The sequence below is a fragment of the Aegilops tauschii genome, chromosome 3 (genome assembly GCF_002575655.3).
Source record: "Aegilops tauschii subsp. strangulata cultivar AL8/78 chromosome 3, Aet v6.0, whole genome shotgun sequence".
Classification (NCBI taxonomy): domain Eukaryota; kingdom Viridiplantae; phylum Streptophyta; class Magnoliopsida; order Poales; family Poaceae; genus Aegilops; species Aegilops tauschii.
This window is the reverse complement of record NC_053037.3, coordinates 100,516,149-100,522,089: the sequence shown is the minus strand read 5'-3', so window position 1 is coordinate 100,522,089 and position 5,941 is coordinate 100,516,149.

Here is a 5,941-nt window from a genome sequence, read left to right as displayed (position 1 = left end):
ACGTCGTCGCGGTACCGACGACGGACGCCGAGACGAGCACATGACACCACTGCCACCCTTTCTATCTTAGGGTCACGCGAGTCGAGGCAGACGTCGTCGCGGTAGTGACGATGGACGCCCAGACGAGTATGTGACAGCACTGCCACCCTGTCTATCTTAGATTCACGCGAGTCGAGGTGGACGTCGTCGTGGTAGCGACGACGGACGCAGAGACGAGCACGTGACACCACGGCCACCCTGTCTTAGCGTAACGCGAGTCGAGGCGGACGTCGTCGCGGTAGCGACGGCGAACGCCAAGACGAGCACGTGACAGCATTGCCACCCTATCTATCTTAGGGTCACGCGAGTCGACGCGGATGTCGTCGCGGTAGCGACGACGGACGCCGAGACGAGCATGTGACACCAGTGCCACCATGTCTATCTTAGGGTCACGCTTTTCAAGGCGGACGTCGTCGCGGTAGCGACGACGGACGCCGAGACGAGCACGTGACACCACTGCCACCTTGTCTATCTTAGGGTAACGCGAGTCGAGGCGGATGTCGTCGCGGTAGCGACGATGGATGCCTAGACGAGCACGTGACAGCACTGCCACCCTGTCTATCTTAGGGTCACGCGAGTCGAGGTGAACGTCGTCGCGGAGCAACAACGGATGCCGAGACGAGCACGTGACAGCACTGCCACCCTGTCTTAGCGTAACGCGAGTCGAGGCGGATGTCGTCGCGGTAGCTACGATGGACGCCCAGACGAGCACCTTACAGCACTGCCACCCAGTCTATCTTAGGGTAACGCGAGTCGAGGAGGACGTCATCGCAGTAGCGACGACGGACGCCGAGACGCGCACGTGACACCAATTCCACCCTTTCTATCTTAGTGTAACGCGATTCGAGGCGGACGTCGTCGCGGTAGCGACGACGGACGCCGAGACGAGCACGTGACAGCACTGCCACCCTGTTTTAGCGTAACGCGAGTCGAGGCGGATGTCGTCGCGGTAGCGACGATGGACTCCCAGACGAGCACGTGACACCACTTCCACCCTGTCTATCTTAGGGTCACGCGAGTCGAGGTGGACGTCGTCGCAGTAGCGACGATGGCCGCCGAGACGAGCACGTGACACCAATTCCACCCTTTCTATCTTAGGGTAACGCGAGTCGAGGCGGACGTCATCGCGGTAGCGACGATGGATGCCCAGACGAGCACGTGACAACACTGCCACCTTGTCTATCTTAGGGTAACACGAGTCGAGGCGGACGTTGTCGCGGTAGCGACGACGGACGCCGAGACGAGCATGTGACACCACTGCCACCCTGTCTATCTTAGTGTCACGCGAGTCGAGGCGGACATCGTCGCGGTAGCTACGACGGACGCAGAGACGAGCACGTGACAGCATTGCCACCCTATCTATCTTAGGGTCACGCGAGTCGACGCGGATGTCGTCGCGGTAGCGACGACGAACGCCGAGACGAGCATATGACACCAGTGCCACCGTGTCTATCTTAGGGTAACGCGAGTCGAGGCGGATGTCGTCACGGTAGCGATGATGGACGCCTTGACGAGCACGTGACACCACTGCCACCCTGTCTATCTTAGGGTCACGTGAGTCGAGGTGGACGTCGTCGCGGTAGCGGCGACGGATGCCGAGACGAGCACGTGACAGCACTGCCACCCTCTCTTAGCGTAATGCGAGTCGAGGCGGACGTCGTCGCGGTAGCGACGACGGACGCCGAGACGAGCACGTGACACCACTGCCACCCTGTCTTAGCGTAACATGAGTCGAGGTGGACGTTGTTGCGGTAGCGATGACGGACGCCGGGACGAGCACGTGACACCACTGCCACCCCGTCTATCTTAGGGTAACGCGAGTCGAGGCGGACGTACCGCGACGATGGACGCCGAGACGAGCACATGACACCACAGTCACCCTGTCTATCTTAGGGTAACGCGAGTCGAGGCGGACGTCGTTGCGCTAGCGACGAAGGACGCCCAGACGAGCACATGACAGCATTGCCACCCTGTCTATCTTAGGGTCACGCGAGTCGAACACGTGACAGCACTGCCACCCTGTCTTAGCGTAATGCGAGTCGAGGCGGACGTCGTCGCGGTAGCGACGACGGACGCCGAGACGAGCACGTGACACCACTGCCACCCTGTCTTAGCGTAACACGAGTTGAGGTGGACGTCGTTGCGGTAGCGATGACGGACGCCGAGACGAGCACGTGACACCACTGCCACCCTGTCTATCTTAGGGTAAGGCGAGTCGGGCGGACGTGGTCGCGAAAGTGACGACGGAGCCGAGACGCGCACGTGACAGCACTGCCACCCTGTCTATCTTAGGGTTACAAAAGTCGAGCCGGACGTCGTCGCGGAGCGACAACGGATGCCGAGACGAGCACGTGACACCACTGCCACCCTGTCTTAGCGTAATGCGAGTCGAGGCGGACGTCGTCGCGGTAGCGACGACGGACGCCGAGACGAGCACGTGACACAACTGCCACCCTGTCTTAGCGTAACACGAGTCGAGGTGGACGTCGTTGCGGTAGCGAGGACGGACGCCAAGACGAGCACGTGACACCACTGCCACCCTGTGTATCTTAGGGTAACGCGAGTCGAGGCGGACGTCGTCGCGGTAGCGACGACGGACGTCGAGACGAGCATGTGACACCACTGCCACCCTGTCTATCTTAGGGTCACGCAAGTCGAGGTGGACGTCGTCGCGGTAGCGACGACGGATGCCGAGATGAACACGTGACAGCACTGCCACCCTGTCTTAGCGTAATGCGAGTCGAGGCAGACGTCGTCACGATAGCGACGACGGACACCGAGACGAGCACGTGACACCACTGCCACCCTGTCTTAGCGTAACACGAGTCGAGGTGGACGTCGTTGCGGTAGCGAGGACGGACGCCGAGACGAGCACGTGACACCACTGCCACCCTGTCTATCTTAGGGTAACGTGAGTCGAGGCGGACGTCGTCGCGGAAGCGACGACGGACGGCGAGACGCGCACGTGACAGCACTGCCACGCTTTCTATCTTAGGGTTACGCGAGTCGAGCCGGAGGTCGTCAAGGTAGCGACGACGGACGCAGAGACGAGCACATGGCACCACGGCCACCCTGTCTTAGCGTAACGTGAGTCGAGGCGGACTTCGTTCCGGTAGCGACGGCGGACGCCGAGACGAGCCCGTGACAGCATTGCCACCCTATCTATCTTAGCGTCACGCGAGTCGAGGCGGATGTCGTTGCGGTAGCGACAACGGACGCCGAGACGAGCATGTGACACCAGTGCCACCATGTCTATCTTAGGGTCACGCGAGTCGAGGCAGACGTCGTCGCGGTAGCGATGACGGACGCTGAGACGAGCACGTGACACCACTGCCACCTTGTCTATCTTAGGGTCACGCGAGTCGAGGCAGATGTCGTCGCGGTAGCGACAACGGACGCCGAGACGAGCATGTGACACCACTGCCACCATGTCTATCTTAGGGTCACGCGAGTCGAGGCGGACGTCGTCGCGGTAGCGACGACGGACTCTGAGACGAGCACGTGACACCACTGCCACCCTGTCTATCTTAGGGTCACGCGAGTCGAGGTGGACGTCCTCGCGGTAGCGACGACAGACGCCGAGACGAGCACGTGACACAACTGCCACCCTATCTTTCTTAGGGTAACGCGAGTCGAGGCGAACGTCGTCGCGGTAGCGAGGACGGACGCCGAGACGAGCACGTCACACCACTGCCACCCTATCTTAGCGTAATGCAAGTCGAGGCGGACGTCGTCGCGGTAGCGACGACGGACACCGAGACGAGCACGTGACACCACTGCCACCCTGTCTTAGCGTAAAGCGAGTCGAGGCGGACGTCGTCGCGGTACCGACTACGGACGCCGAGACGAGCACATGACAGCACTGCCACCCTTTCTATCTTAGGGTCACGCGAGTCGAGGCAGACGTCGTCGCGGTAGTGACGATGGACGCCCAGACGAGTATGTGACAGCACTGCCACCCTGTCTATCTTAGGTTCACGCGAGTCGAGGTGGACGTCGTCGTGGTAGCGACGACGGACGCAGAGACGAGCATGTGACACCACGACCACCCTGTCTTAGCGTAACGCGAGTCGAGGCGGACGTCGTCGCGGTAGCGACGACGAACGCCAAGACGAGCACGTGACAGCATTGCCACGCTATCTATCTTAGGGTCACGCGAGTCGACGCGGATGTCGTCGCGGAGCGACGACGGACGCCGAGACGAGCACGTGACAGCACTGCCACCCTGTCTTAGCGTAACGCGAGTCGAGGCGGATGTCGTCGCGGTAGCGACGATGGACGCCCAGACGAGCACGTGACACCACTGCCACCCTGTCTATCTTAGGGTTACGTGAGTCGAGGTGGACGTCGTCGCAGTAGCGACGACGGCCGCCGAGACGAGCACGTGACACCAATTCCACCCTTTCTATCTTAGGGTAACGCGAGTCGAGGCGGACGTCGTCGCGGTAGCGACGATGGATGCCCAGACGAGCACGTGACAGCACTGCCACCTTGTCTATCTTAGGGTAACGCGAGTCGAGGCGGACGTTGTCGCGGTAGCGACGACAGACGCCGAGACAAGCATGTGACACCACTGCCACCCTGTCTATCTTAGGGTCACGCGAGTCGAGGCGGACGTCGTCGCGGTAGTGACGAGGGACGCAGAGACGAGCACGTGACAGCATTGCCACCCTATCTATCTTAGGGTCACGCGAGTCGAGGCGGATGTCGTCGCGGTAGCGACGATGGACGCCCAGACGAGCACGTGACACCACTGCCACCCTGTCTATCTTAGGGTCACGCGAGTCGAGGTGTACGTCGTCGCGGTAGCGGCGACGAATGGCGAGACGAGCACGTGACAGCACTGCCACCCTGTCTTAGCGTAATGCGAGTCGAGGCGGACTTCGTTGCGGTAGCGATGACGGACGCCGAGACGAGCACGTGACACCACTGCCACCCCGCCTGTCATAGGGTAACGCGAGTCGAGGCGGACGTACCGCGACGATGGACGCCGAGACGAGCACATGACACCACTGCTACCCTGTCTATCTTAGGGTAACGCGAGTCGAGGCGGACGTCGTCGCGGTAGCGACGATGGACGCCCAGACGAGCACATGACAACACTGCCACCCTGTCTATCTTAGGGTCACGCGAGTCGAGGTGGACGTCGTCGCGGTAGCGACGACGGATGCCGAGACGAACACGTGACAGCACTGGCACCCTGTCTTAGCGTAATGCGAGTCGAGGCGGACGTCGTTGCGGTAGCGATGACGGACGCCGAGACGAGCACGTGACACCACTGCCACCCTGTCTATCTTAGGGTAACACGAGTCGAGGCGCACGTCGTCGCAGAAGCGACGACGGACGGCGAGACGCGCACGTGACAGCACTGCCACCCTGTCTATCTAAGGGTTACGCGAGTCGAGCCGGAGGTCGTCAAGGTAGCGACGACGGACGCAGAGACGAGCACATGGCACCATGGCCACCCTGTCTTAGCGTAACGCGAGTCGAGGCAGACTTCGTTGCGGTAGCGACGGCGGACGCCGAGACGAGCCCGTGACAGCATTGCCACCCTGTCTATCTTAGCGTCACGCGAGTCGAGGCGGATGTCGTTGCGGTAGCGACAACGGACGCCGAGACGAGCATGTGACACCAGTGCCACCATGTCTATCTTAGGGTCACGCGAGTCGAGGCGGACGTCGTCGCGGTAGCGAGGACGGACGCCGATACGAGCACGTGACACCACTGCCACCTTGTCTATCTTAGGGTCACGCGAGTCGAGGCGGATGTCGTTGCGGTAGAGACAACGGACGGCGAGACGAGCATGTGACACCACTGCCACCATGTCTATCTTAGGGTCACGCGAGTCGAGGCGGACGTCGTCGCGGTAGCGACGACGGACGCCGAGACGAGCACGTGACAC